At 43.3% G+C, this 14,848-nt stretch overlaps 1 protein-coding gene across 8 annotated transcripts in view; it reads right to left on the minus strand.

Annotated features, from left to right (window-relative positions):
* SHANK3 (SH3 and multiple ankyrin repeat domains 3) overlaps nucleotides 1–14,848 on the minus strand; it is a 521,647-nt gene that overhangs the window by 252,410 nt on the left and 254,389 nt on the right. The window lies entirely within an intron of this gene.

The raw sequence follows: 14,848 nt of genomic DNA on the forward strand, positions 1-14,848 counted from the left end.
TGACAAAAGGCGAGCAAGTTGGAAATGTGTCTGTGAAAACCTTGGTACCAGTGACCACAAAATCATTTCACTTTGGTTAACCCCTTAAAAAGAATCTATCACCAGTTTTTTGTTACCCCATCTGAGAACTGAATGATTTAGGGGCAAACTCCCTTATTCCAGTGATGTATCACATAGTGTAAAATGCATCTACAGTATATCACCAATAGAAAAAAAACACAAGCCGAATAAGAAAAATATATGGTTATAGTGAGGCTAAAAAGGTGGGGACATGCTTAAAGAAAAACGCGCGTCGGGAGTGGTGGGTCTATTTCTCTCTCCCCTACATGTATATAACCTTGCTCTGTGATGACCCTTTAATTGTGAGGTCATTTGTGTTTTTGCTAATTTTAGTTATGATGACATGATTATATTATCTCACTGTGGTTTATAAAATGGTTTCTTACATCTTTCCATCACTTTTACTGTGAAGTTTGATGTCTAACGAACATTTGATACCGGATATTTATTACACCGAGTATAAATTGGAACTGTAGGGGATTTAAAAATTTATTTTTTTTTACATTTTATTGAAATTTTATTGAACTTTTTTAATATACAGAAAGAAAAACAGAGTACAAATTAACAAACATTTGTTGAGGTAAATAGATATAAAAGTCCTTGACTCCCAGTCCAAACATACTTTAGGATCTAATAACCATAAGAACACAGTAGAATTGAGAAGGGGGTCTGAGGGCATGTGCACACAACCAGTAAACGCTGTGGGGTGGACGCTGTGTATTTGTGCAGCGTCTAACTTGCAGCGTCCAGCTGTTACAGCATGGTGGATGGGATTTCAAGAACTCTCACGTCCACTATGCGTGCACAGGCACCCACGGCTTACCCGCGGAGACGGACATGCAGCGCGCCTTTTCAGACCGCAGCATGTCAATTTCTCTTACGGAGAAATTTCACCCATACAACATATTGGATGCGGTGAATCCGGATAGTTCAGTGATCACATGCGGATTCACTTGCGTTCAATAGACAGCGGCGCTTTGGATGCCGTGAACATGTGCTGCATCCGAAGTACTTCCGCTTCCAGATTGTATGCACCCGACCATAGAGATTCCCCGCCTACAGCAAGAATTCATAAAAGAGGCTAGAGTAGAAGGATGGAAAGGGGAACAAATTAGTAGGCAGAAAGAAGACAATAGTGTAGGGGGCCAAGAGCTGACACCATACTCAGCAGTGACTAAGAGAGAGGAAAGGTGCTATTGGTTTAGTTGAGGAAGATTTACATGGTTTTTTTTGCACAGGTGTCCCCACCTTTTTCATCCTCACTGTATGTTGCCCCATTATTCACATGAATTTTTACATTATTTATTGCATTAATAAAATCATACATATTTTTCTTATTTGGCTTGTGTTTTTTCTGTTGGTGATGTATATGAGGTATGAGACACTTAGTCACTTAGACACTTAAGGTAGCTTCACACTGAACAACTTAACAACGATATCGCTAGCGATCCGTGACGTTGCAGCGTCCTGGATAGCGATATCGTTGTGTTTGACACGCAGCAGCGATCAGGATCCTGCTGTGACATCGTTGGTTGGAGCTAGAAGGCCAGCACCTTATTTCGTCGCTGGATCACCCGCTGACATCGCTGAATCGGTGTGTGTGACGCGGATTCAGCGATGTCTTCACCTTAGTACCTTTAGTCCACTAGTTATAATCTCCTGCTGATAAAACACTGATTTTATTACTGATTTAAACAACAACACACAGTTTAGTAAGTGATACATCACTGGGATCAAGATCTCAGCTCTTACATTATGCTGCACTCAGATTAAATAATTTGAAGAAAGGGTAATTTTTCATTTTTACCCTTTCATTTTCTCCTTGCCTTCTATAGCCATATAGGATTATTTTTTGCCCAACGAGTTGTAGTTTTGAATAACTTTATTTATTTTAACATTTAATGTCCTGAAAAGCAGTAAAAAAAGGTAAAAATAACTCTGAAAAATGATTCATTGATACGAAACTTGCATATATTTTTTATTTAAAGGGAATCTGTCAGAAGGATCAACCATCCTTAGCCATCTATATGGACATGTAAGAAACATTTGAGTACAAATATGGGCACATTTGCTGTCAGAGCTGCAGCAAATGTGCTTGCATGAAGACACCGTTCAGTTCTACTGTTCAGTGTTAGTTACATGTCTCACACTGGTAATGCTCCCGTTTATTTACTAATTGTGCCACTATTTACTAAGACCCGGAACATTTTTAATTCGATGACTGAACTGTGTGAGGGCTTGATTTTTGCTGAAGGTTTTATTGATCCCAATTTGAGGTACATATGAAATTGTAATAATTTTTTATTGCATTTTTTTAAGGGGGGGTGATAACTGAAAAAAACACTATTTTGCAATTTTGATCTCTTTTCCTTGCTACAGCGTTTTTACGTATTGGGTTTATTAATTTTATACTTTAAAAGACTGGTCTTTTATGGGCGCGAAGATACCAAACATATATTTACATATTTTTATTTCTTTACTTTTACTGGAGTGATTCGATATTTTTTTAATATTCTCATAAAAACATTTTTTTGTAAACCTTCACCAGGCTTCTGGGTATTGTGATAACCCATCAGTGCCCACAATTGCATTGTTTGAAATGCCTTATAAGTCGTGTTAGGGGTTGACACACTCAGCTGCTTCCCAAGGTAGACACCATCACATGCTGGTTTATTATAGACAGCATAGACCATAGCAGGGTTCAACAAAATAAGCAAAGCCTTTCTGGCACAAAACAAAACAAAAAGATAACATATTACAAAGTCCATTTGTCTGAGAGGTTCGCCTGCTCAAGATGAGCAGAGACCACTCCTCTCTGCTTCACACCTGAACGCACTTAGTTTTCCATATATTGCATAGCACAAGTCTGCTAGACTTTAGTCTGCAGTGTGATTTCTAGAAGTGTGTTCTAAAAGTGTGGATTACATTAGAATTAAAACCTGAATTGAACCTGAAGGGAACTGAAGGTAACTGGTCAGTCACTGCAAACAATGTTTCTGTTTGTTGTCACTTTTACCCCTATAATCTTTCACTTTCTGCTACCTCCCCCAATCCCCACACCAAGTAAGGAACTGTTCATCTCCTCTTCAATCCTCCCCATCCATCTCACCTCCTCCTCTGAACTGTTCCTCAACATACAATCCTCTGTCTCAAAGCACAGGCAGCCCCCTCATGCCCTCTCCTGCTCCCACCTGCTAACACTATCTCTGCTCCTTCTCACTGCTGGTGATATCTCTCCAAATCCTGGTCCTCCTCACCATATTCCTACAGTCATTTCTACCTCCCATCCACGCTCCATCACAAACTTCCGTAACCTCTCTAACCTTATACCCATTCGCCCAGCCCCCGCTTCCCCAGTCCCACTAACAGGAGCTCTGTGGAACGCTCGCTCTGTCTGTAACAAGCTTTCCTACATCCATGATCTTTTTGTTACTACCAAACTTTCCTTCCTCGCCATCACCGAAACCTGGCTCACCCCTTCTGACACAGCCTCTCCTGCTGCACTCTCTTACGGTGGCTTCCACCTTTCTCACACACCCCGCCCCAGCAGCAAGCATGGTGGAGGAGTTGGTTTTCTCCTGTCAGATAACTGCTCCTTCACCCCAATCCCACTGCCACCCTCTGTTACCCTCCCTTCCTTTGAGGTGCACTCTGTGCGCATCTACTCCCCCTCCAACCTCCAACTGGCTGTCATTTACCGCCCCCCAGGGCCTGCCACCATCTTCTTTGACCACTTCACCACCTGGCTACTTCATTTCCTTTCTGCAGACATCCCCACTATCATCATGGGCGATTTCAACATCCCCATTGACACTTGCCTCTCAGCTGCCACTAAACTTCTATCTCTCTCTTCCTCCTTCGGCCTCACTCAATGGTCTTCTGCAGCCACTCACAAAGATGGTCACACACTGGACCTCATCTTCACCCGCCTCTGCTCCCTATCTAACCTCTCTAACTCACCTCTTCCTCTCTCTGACCACAACCTTCTCACATTCTCTTCTCTCTCCACTCCATGTCTAGAGTCCCCACCCCACAAACTTTCACACCCTCGCAGAAATCTTAAACATCTTGACCTACATTCATTCTCTGAATCCCTCCTCCCTCTCACAGACATAAGTTCCATACACAATGCGGATGACGCTGCCGCTCTATATAACACCACAATAGCTGTAGCTTTGGAATCTGCTGCCCCACTTACACATACCAAAGCTTGCAAAATCAACAGACAGCCCTGGCACACCAGCCTGACCAAAGAACTGAGGCGAGCTTCCAGGGCTGCTGAGCGCAGATGGAAAAGATCCCACTCCAACGACCACTTAATCGCATTCAAACAGTCCCTCACTACTTTCAAGACCGCACTCGCCACAGCTAAACAAACCTACTTCTCATCTCTCATATCCTCCCTGTCTCACAACCCTAAACAGTTATTCAACACCTTCAATTCTCTCCTCCGTCCCCCAGCACCTCCTCCCTCCTCACTTATCTCTGCTGAAGACTTTGCCTCATTCTTCAAGCAGAAGATTGATAACATCAGAGACAGTTTTGGTCAACAAGCCCCAGAGCCCTTCCTCCCAGCTTCCCTACCCTCCACCTCCAAAACCAACTACTCCACCATTACAGAAGATCAACTCGCCACTCTACTCTCAAGATCGCATCTCACCACCTGTGCACTTGACCCGCTCCCATCCCACCTCATCCCAAACCTCACCACAATCTTCATCCCAACCCTAACCCATCTCTTCAACCTATCACTAACAACTGGTGTTTTCCCCTCAAGCTTTAAACATGCCTCCATCACACCTATCCTCAAAAAGCCCTCTCTTGACCCATCCTCTGTATCTAGCTATCGCCCTATATCACTTCTCCCCTATGCCTCAAAACTACTGGAACAACACGTCTACCTTGAACTGTCCTCCCATCTCTCTTCTTGCTCCCTCTTTGACCGCTTACAATCTGGCTTCCGGTCACACCATTCCACTGAAACTGCGCTAACTAAGGTCACCAATGACCTCTTAACCGCCAAGAGCAAGCGACACTACTCTGTTCTCCTCCTCCTCGACCTGTCGGCTGCCTTTGACACAGTGGACCATTCCCTATTATTACAGACCCTCTCATCCCTTGGCATCACAGACTTGGCCCTATCCTGGATCTCATCACACCTAACAGACCGGACATTCAGCGTCTCCCACTCACACACCACCTCCTCACCTCGCCCCCTCTCTGTCGGAGTCCCACAAGGTTCAGTCCTTGGGCCCCTGCTCTTCTCCATTTACACCTTTGGCCTGGGACAGCTCATAGAATCACATGGCTTTCAGTATCACCTCTATGCTGATGACACACAGATCTACATCTCTGGACCAGATATCACCTCCCTACTAACCAGAATCCCTCAATGTCTGTCCACTATTTCATCCTTCTTCTCCGCTAAATTTCTGAAACTTAACATGGACAAAACAGAATTCATCATCTTTCCCCCATCTCACGTGACCCCCCCAACGAACCTATCCATTACAGTAAATGGCTGCCCACTCTCCCCAGTCCCACAAGCTCGCTGCCTCGGGGTTATCCTTGACGCTGACCTCTCCTTCAAACCACATATCCAAGCCCTTTCCACTTCCTGCCGACTTCAACTCAAAAATATTGCACGAATACGTTCATTCCTCAACCAAGAATCTGCAAAAACCCTGGTCCATGCCCTCATCATCTCTCGCCTTGACTACTGCAACCTCCTGCTCTGTGGCCTCCCCTCAAACACTCTTGCACCCCTCCAATCTATTCTAAACTCTGCTACCCGACTAATCCACCTGTCCCCCCGCTATTCTCCGGCCTCTCCCCTCTGTCAATCCCTTCACTGGCTCCCCATTGCCCAGAGACTCCAGTACAAAACCCTAACCATGACGTACAAAGCCATCCACAACCTGTCTCCTCCTTACATCTGTGACCTCATCTCCCGGTACTTTCCCACACGCAACCTCCGATCCTCACAAGATCTCCTTCTCTACTCCCCTCTTATCTCCTCTTCCCACAATCGTATACAAGATTTCTCTCGCGTATCACCCCTACTCTGGAACCCTCTACCACAACACATCAGACTCTCGCCCACCATCGAAACCTTCAAAAAGAATCTGAAGACCCACCTCTTCCGACAAGCCTACAACCTGCAGTAACCACCGATCGACCAAACCGCTGCATGACCAGCTCTACCCTCACCTACTGTATCCTCACCCATCCCTTGTAGATTGTGAGCCTTCGCGGGCAGGGTCCTCTCTCCTACTGTACCTATTATGACTTGTATTGTTCAAGATTATTGTACTTGTTTTATTATGTATACCCCTCCTCACTTGTAAAGCGCCATGGAATAAATGGCGCTATAACAATAAATAATAATAATAATAATAATACCACCAGGAGTATTCAGCTCAGCCTGGAGCCGCCGTTTGAAGACTTGCTCTCTCCAACCACAATACACACTGACTCTCAAGTCAAGCTATTCAGGCCAGATCATGTGATGATCATATGTCCGTGACATAATCCCAGGTCCTGCCAATACACCTGCCGGTGTCGGCTCTGGAGGAGATATGGTGGGCACCCTCCCACCCACTCTATAGATGTCCACATAAAACCAGCCCATGTCTGTAACTTTAATTTAACCCTCTCAACACGTAGTGTGCTGGAGGAAAATACTCTGGTTTCACATCACTGACACCATATCTCCCCTCATACACCGTGCCAGTGACCCTGTCACAACGGTTAACAGCAGCAATCAGGGTTCAGCTCCCTAAGTTGCTGTTAGGCACAGTTGCCAGCTATGTAATATAGCTGACATCAGACACATGTGGAAGAGAGCTCAGCTCCTGAACCCGTTCCATACATAGTGACCCCCCATCACACATTCGTAATTTTGAGCTAAAGGGTTAAAACGTAATTTAAAAAAACACCTCTGGCGGCGGGGATTGCAAAACCTAATTTTAAAAAGTCCAAATGGGAGCAGCAGCAGTCAGATAGTGATAGAAGTGATAAATGAGTTTGCTTTTCGGACTGCAAAATCTCCTCCTTTAGCTAAGTATAAATGACAAAAATTAAACTCTACTTGGCTTACTTCTACTGTTAAAAAAGGACAGATAGAATAAATAAATCTGAGGGGTCAGCTACGGCATTTTTAAAATACAAAGAGCTGAACAGAATCTGTAAAAAAAAAAAAATAATGGGAGGTAGCCAAGGAAAGCAAGACAGATTCCAACAAATTCTTTATACAAAAAAAGGAGTTCTGTACTTCTGGGTCCTCTACATAATGGTAATGGGGAGTTGGTCACTGAGGATCAAGAGAACACAGGTTACCTACACAGGTTCTTCAGGTTTGTATATACTAATAATGAGAGAGTGGCTGATGTGGACCATTCCAATGCTCTTAATACATTAACTAATATACTCAGTTGGCTAAATGTAGATATGCTCCAAGCTAAGTTAAACAAAATCAATGTGAACAAGGCCCCAGAAATAGATGGGTTGCATCCACGAGTTCTTAAGGAACTTAGCTCACTCAGGCAAAGTTCACATTTGCGTCTATGTGCGCAGCGTGTAATCTGCATGCCAACGCATGTTTTTACTGCGTGTGCATGCGTTTGTATGCGTTTTTACCTTCGTTTCAGTTGTTTATGTGCATGCGTTCGATATTTCCAGGAGGGCGTGTCTCAAAACAGTTCCTGGACATGCGCAGTCCGAAGTACGCAAGCGCATCAAACACATGAGTACGCATGTGCTTGTGTACCAATGTGTTTCCCATAGACAGTAATGCGTTTTTTTTACGCACTCAAGCCGCAATCATCTGCATGCGCATGGCTGCGCAGAATTGACGCCTCAAAAAATGCAACATGTTGCGTTCGCTGGACACCGCCACACACCGAGAAACGACGCATGCGTACGCATCCGCATGCAAACGCTTGTCCCTGCATACACCATGTTGAAGATAGGCACGCATGACGCATGCGGATCTATGCTGATCAAAAGCTGCGCACAGATACGCAAATGTGAACCCGGCCTTATTGCTAGGCCCCTGTTATTTATTAATACTATAGAAGATGGGATCCACAGTGCTGTTTCTATTTTTGCCAGATGACACCAAGATATGTGGCAGTCTATGGAATAGTATACTGCAGTCTATGGAAGATGTTCATAAGTTACAAGCTGAGTGTTTGGACATCCACAAGGCAGATGAGGTTCAATGTGGGAAAAAAGTAAAGTTATGCACATGGGCACTAATAAACTGGGGACAACATATGTTCTAAGAGGAATATAACTAGGAGTCATTTGTGAAGAAGGCTATTGGAGTACTTGTAGACCACATAATACAGCATGCAATGTCAATGCATTACTTCTAAGGTAAGCAAATTATTGTCATGTATTAAAACGGCATGAATCTGCAGTACAGGGACGTAGTACTACCACTTTACAAGGCATTAATGCATCTCATCTGCAATATGCAATTCAGTTCTGGCCACCAATTTATAGAGAGAATGGCCTAGAGCAGTGTTCTCTAGCTCCAGTCCTCAAAAGCCATCAACAGATCATGTTGTCAGATTTTACTTAGTATTGCACTGTGTTTAGCATCGCTGTGATTGTACTGACCTGAAGAACAAAGTTGCCTCATTACTTATACCGAACGGTGCATGTTGTAAAAATCAATTCTTAAATTGCTGTGTATTTGTTTGTTCTGACTCTCAAAAATCAATATAAGTCTCAGTTCACATTTATCTTGTGTTCTACAAAAAGCACTTATGTTGGGGTTTCCGTATAAATCGCGTTTTTTTGAGAAACTCCCAACAGGATTGTTTATTATAATCAAGCACTCTGGACTTGTCTGGCCCCTATCCCAACGCTGTCTGTGTTTTTCGGTGTCTTTTTAGAGCACAAAAGTGTAGTTGACAACAGTGACTAATAGTTAAAAAATATAATTTGGGGGCGATTTAGACAGAAACCTTGATGTACATGTTCAGCAAAGTAAAAAAATTTGAACCTAGACTTAAACGTGATCTAAAATGTTATACAGTATATCCCAAAATAGAACTTCAACTCATCTTACAAACAAGGGAGGCCTCTGTGGGTTCAAAATACTCAGCAAACTTCTATGAGAATGTCTTCAGTAATGTACTTTCCAAAATGAGTTCTTTTTTTCTTTGCACATCTAGTACTGCAGGGGCTTTGCTAAATGCAAATCTATTCAAACTAAATCTGCATTCCAAAAGCCAGGCTGTCCTCGCCTTCTCCTTAATCATTATCGTATAACCAGAGAAGGGGGATTGCAGCATTTGGTGGAAATCTGATAACAAATTGTGGCGTCCATTTTCTGCTACTATCACTTGTGAGAATGAAAAATTTAGGGCTAAAGTAACATTTCATTGCAAAAAAATCATTTTCGTTCTCACATTTTGTTCTAAAATTCTTTTAAGCATCTGTTGGCTAAAAAAATCTTACTAAAACCCTAGATAGATTCCTTGAGGAGTTTAGTTTTCAAAATGGGACCGCTTGTGGAGGTTTCTGTCATTTTGGAACTCCAGGCACTCGCAAATGCAACACTGCGTCCACAATCTATTCCTGCTAAATTTATGCTCCAAAAATCATATAGCGCCATTTCATTTCCAACCCTGCCGTACGCCCAGACGCTAGTTTTTGACCCCATATAAGGTATGACTACGCTCAGGAGAAATTGTACAATAAATTGTAGGGTTCATTTTCTCCTATTATCCCATGTAAAAATTACTAATTTGTGGCTAAAAAAAAATAATTTATTTTTCACGTCCCAATGTTATAAAGTTCTGTGAAACAGTTCAAAATGTTCACCACACCTTAGATAAATTCCTTGAGTGGTCTAATTTCCAAAATGGGGTCACTTGTATGGAGTCTCTCCTGATTTTGCACCTCGTGGACTCTGCAATGCGACATGGTGTCAGAATCTGTTGCCATGGGTGTAATGGCAATGTAATACAGATTTCATTGATACCTTTGGTGAAGAAATCCGCTTTGTTGTCCTTTAATCACTATTTGCAGTTTTCTGCTAATTAGATTTCGGTGCACAGGGGCCGGACAGGGTATTCTCCTCCCTGTCTGTGATACCCCAGCCCTTCCGCCTGCCTCCGGCCTTTGAGTGGCATGCCTCTACTGATTGAAATCTCAGCAGTGACCAGTCATTAAAAAAACGGAGGCAGGCGAAGGAGAAAGGGAAGCACAGACAGGGAGGAGAAGATACAGTGCACTGAAAACTGATTAGTAGAAAACTTCAAAAGGTAATTACAGAAGAATGACAATGGGAATTTCTTCACAAAAGGTATCTATTTATTCAGTATTACAGCGCCATTACAGCCAAGTCTTTATTTGCGTTACAAATCATTTTGACAGGTTCTCTTTAAATTTACCTTGGGCTTCCTTTTAAGAGTCACACTATCCTGTCAGAAAGGATTTACAGTGGTTTCCTTATCATCAGTGGCAGGATTATAATGACAGGTAATACCTAAATACAAAGGGTCCACCATTCACAATTGGCAATGTCATAGCTGACCCTGTTTCCTCTCCCTTCACAAAGACCTTTGACCCAGTTCATTAGATGTTTCATTCTAAAAGAAATAGTCTAAATCTATTAATTGTGACTATGTACATGTGTTGTTTCCTGAAACAACAGAAAGTTAGAGTCTAAAAAAGCCCCAGTGGCCAGTGTGAGCATTGCAAAATTTCTAACTTTTATTGTTAATATAAATTGTAATAGGAAAAAAAATGATGTTAAGAAGTTACTTTAAAATCTATAGCGTTTTATGAAATGTACTACATGCAAAGCATTTTTTCTGAAGTTTTTCTTATAGACCTCTGTTTACTGCAGATATTCAGAAAACATAAGAAAGACCTAATACAAGTCGAAACGTTGTTCATGACAGAATAAACTTATAATTGAACACCCTGGACATATGCTGTCTATTGCGCTGGTATTTTGCACGTCAGTCTTAAAAAAGCACTCTCATGAACATTTTTTTTCATTAAATCTGTGTATATGTGCATGTAGTGTAGTGTCAGTGTGTTAACATAATCACCTACCACTGCCTTCTCCGGTATCCAGCGCCTTTCCAGTCCTCTTCTGAGGGACATCATTGCTCTTCGGACTCTCCAGATCACTCTGTGCTATCTCTTTTATGCTGAAAGCCTATGGAGCCTCGTTCTGACTCGTCGCTTACATTGCACAAGACACTTCTGGTGCCCACAGAGCACAGTATGACCTGGAGAGTCTGAAGAGCAGTGAGGTCACTCAGAAAAGTAGTGGAGTGGAGCTGGATACCAGGGAAGACCACAGTAGGCGAGTATATTAACACATTGACATTACACTACATACATAAGTTTTATCTGCTGCTGATCTATCAGTCCTGTGAATGCTAAGCTCTGTATAACCCCACCTACACTACTGATTGGTAGCTTTCTGTGTACACTGTGCATAGGCAGTAGGATGCTAATCACTGGTGGGGTGGGGTTAAACAGAGCACATGGATATAGAGGACTACATGGCAGCAGGTTTACTTGTCCTCTAGTGATAAAATCCTGCTGTTAAAACAGTGATTTTACCAAAACTACAGCAAGCAGTCCACATAATGACACATCACCGGAAACAGGTTCTATTTCTTTACATTATGCTGTTCTTTACACCTGTTCTTAGGTGGCAAAAACCTTGTGACGGATTCCCTTTAAGAGGTTTGAGCCTCCTAAAGAAAGTTGATTGACCTTATAACTGCTGTGTATTTTCGCCATAAATGTTATGCCAGCCCGGAACTGGCGTACATTTCTGGCAAAATTGACTCTACTTTTGTGATGTAAATTACTATTAATTTGTTGTGTGAACTTGGTCACGCCACTTCCCAGCTCCACCACACTTTAAAAAAAACAAAAATACCAAAAGCCGCAAAAAATACTCAAGAATTTTGAATTGTGCAAAAACGTTTCTGACCTTTCAGAGTTTTGGCGTAAACTACTTGATGAATCGGGGCCAGAGACAAAGGAAAAATAAATATGAACATTTTTGAAAAAAGTCCTGACTATGAAATGTTCTGCCCATGAACACATATCATCTATTACATATCCCACAGCGGGGACAGACACACATCACCAGTACAAGGGTCGAGAGTGCACTATTCTTCCTCACCTACAAGTCAGGTGTGACGAGTCGCACTAGGAGGTTTCCATAATTCATACAGACAGTGGTATTAGGACAACTCTGCTCAATACAAAATCTACCTCACAGTGGATGGTGGGGACGTACAGGGACTCAGGACCCCAATTTAGTGATGATGAGCCCAGTGATCTCATAGTTACCACATTTCCTACAGCTTATGGGACAGCACAGCACAGAGTTGACATGTATTTAACCTGTGAAATGACTGATGATCTATGACTCAAGGTACGGAGACAAGAACAACCTTTGTTATGCAGACTACAATGCACTAAGATGAAAAAGACCTTTGCAAGAAAATCTAAAGCAGTAAGCAAGGCTTCAGTCAATCTTAGAAAAAGCAAAGGTTATGACAACAGAAAAAAAAAAGAGAAAGCTACCAGTAAAGACACAAAATTAGTAAAAAGCTTTTCCCTACTCAGCTCAATTAAAAACAACCAGGGATTTGGCTGTGAAGAAATACGTCGTCGATTGGCATATAGTACAACGAGGATGATAGATCCACCAGAGGCAATAAACTAGAGAAGAGCAACGTCCAGAACAGCTGAGACAAGGGTGCTGATTATCTATATGGTAGAGCCAAGAGAAGGACTTTATGCTTCTGAATACCATGGTGGCCCAACATGGCCTGACATACCCAATCCCAAGGTGCTCAGGACTGCTCAAAAGAGATTTAGGACAACCTGTATTTTGGCTGCATAATAGGAGATCAGGACAAAAGTTGAGCTCCACACATATGCTGCAATACATGTGCATCACATCTTACCAATGGTTGCATGGGAAGAGGCAATTTATACCTTTTCCAGCCCCAATCATTTGGAGAGAGCCATCCGATCACACTACCAATTGCTATTTCTGCATGATGCCCCCTATTAATAAAGGAGTTTCAAGGAAGACGTGGACTTTACAGTATCCAAACATTCCCTGTGCAATACGCCCAGTACCACATACAGAAGAACTGCTGGTTCCAAAAGCACCAGAAACATTTTCAGTCAAGTGAGGAAGAAGGAGCTTGGTGTCATCTTACTTTCATGACCAAGTCTTTTTTGTCAGCAACCTTAACTGAACCACACCCTCTAACACAAAGTGAATTGAACGATCTTGTTAGAGATTTGGATCTACCCAAAGGTAAGGCTGAGCTCTTAGGTTCCAGGCTACAGCAGTGGAATCTCCTAGGGGTCGATGTTTGGATTTCTTTGGTCCGCAACCGTGACAAAGATTTTGTCCAAAACTTCTTCATGGAGGGCGATCTTGTGGAATGCAACAACATTAACAGTTTAATGAAGCTCTGAAGACAAATCATAATCCAGAGGAATAGTGGCTCTTCATCTAATTATCCAAAACAATCCTGAAAGCCATCTTAATGTATAATGACAATGCGCTACCTTCAATTCCAGTTTGTTATGTAGTCCACATGAAAGAAATTTATGACATGACACAGCTGTTGAAGTGACCAACATTTGTGGCCCCTCTCTGGTGACTGAAAGATGGTTGCACTCTTACTTGGTCTCCAGGATGGATATACAGAGTACTGCTGCTTTCTGTATGAGTGGGATAGTCATGCAAGAGAATATCACTACAATAAAAGATACTGGCCTTTCCGACATTCACTTAAAGGGAACCTGTCACCCCGTTTTTTCCGTATGAGATAAAAATACTGTTAAATAGGGCCTGAGCTGTGCATTACAATAGTGTATTTTGTGGACCCCGATTCCCCACCTATGCTGCCGAAATACGTTACCAAAGTAGCCGTTTTCGCTTGTCAATCAGGCTGGTCTGGTCGGATGGGCGTGGTGACATCGCTGTTTCTTCCCCCAGATCTTGCTTAGTTTTCCGTTGGTGGCGTAGTGGTTTGCGCATGCCCAAGGTCCCGAATCCACTGCATATGTGAGGAAAAAGAGCGCGATCTGCGCTATTACCCTGGTGATCGGTGGGGGCGGCCATCTTCCTGTGGCCGCACGTGCGCAGATGGAGCGCTCTGCTGCCCGGGGCTTCAGGAAAATGACCGCGGGATGTCGCGCGTGCGCAGATGGAGATCGCGGCGGCTATTTTCCTGAAGCCGAGATGCGAACTCTGCTTCAGGAAAATGGGCGCCGCGATCTCCATCTGCGCACGTGCGACATCCCGCGGTCATTTTCCTGAAGCCCCGGACAGCAGAGCGCTCCATCTGCGCACGCGCGGCCACAGGAAGATGGCCGCCCCCACCGATCACCAGGGTAATAGCGCAGATCGCGCTCTTTTTCCTCACCTATGCAGTGGATTCGGCACTTGGGCATTCGCACACCACTACGCCACCAACGGAAAACTAAGCAAGATCTGGGGGAAGGAACAGCGATGTCACCATGCCCATCCGACCAGACCAGCCTGATTGACAGGCGAAAACGGCTACTTTGGTAACGTATTTCGGCAGCATAGGTGGGGAATCAGGGTCCACAAAATACACTATTGTAACACACAGCTCAGGCCCTATTTAACGGTATTTTTATCTCATACGGAAAAAACGGGGTGACAGGTTCCCTTTAAGCCAGATAGTAAAAACATCCTGTATCCACCACTTGTTGACCCACACAAGATTCCGTTACCACCATT

This window comes from Ranitomeya variabilis, chromosome 5 (assembly GCF_051348905.1).
Source record: "Ranitomeya variabilis isolate aRanVar5 chromosome 5, aRanVar5.hap1, whole genome shotgun sequence".
NCBI lineage: Eukaryota > Metazoa > Chordata > Amphibia > Anura > Dendrobatidae > Ranitomeya > Ranitomeya variabilis.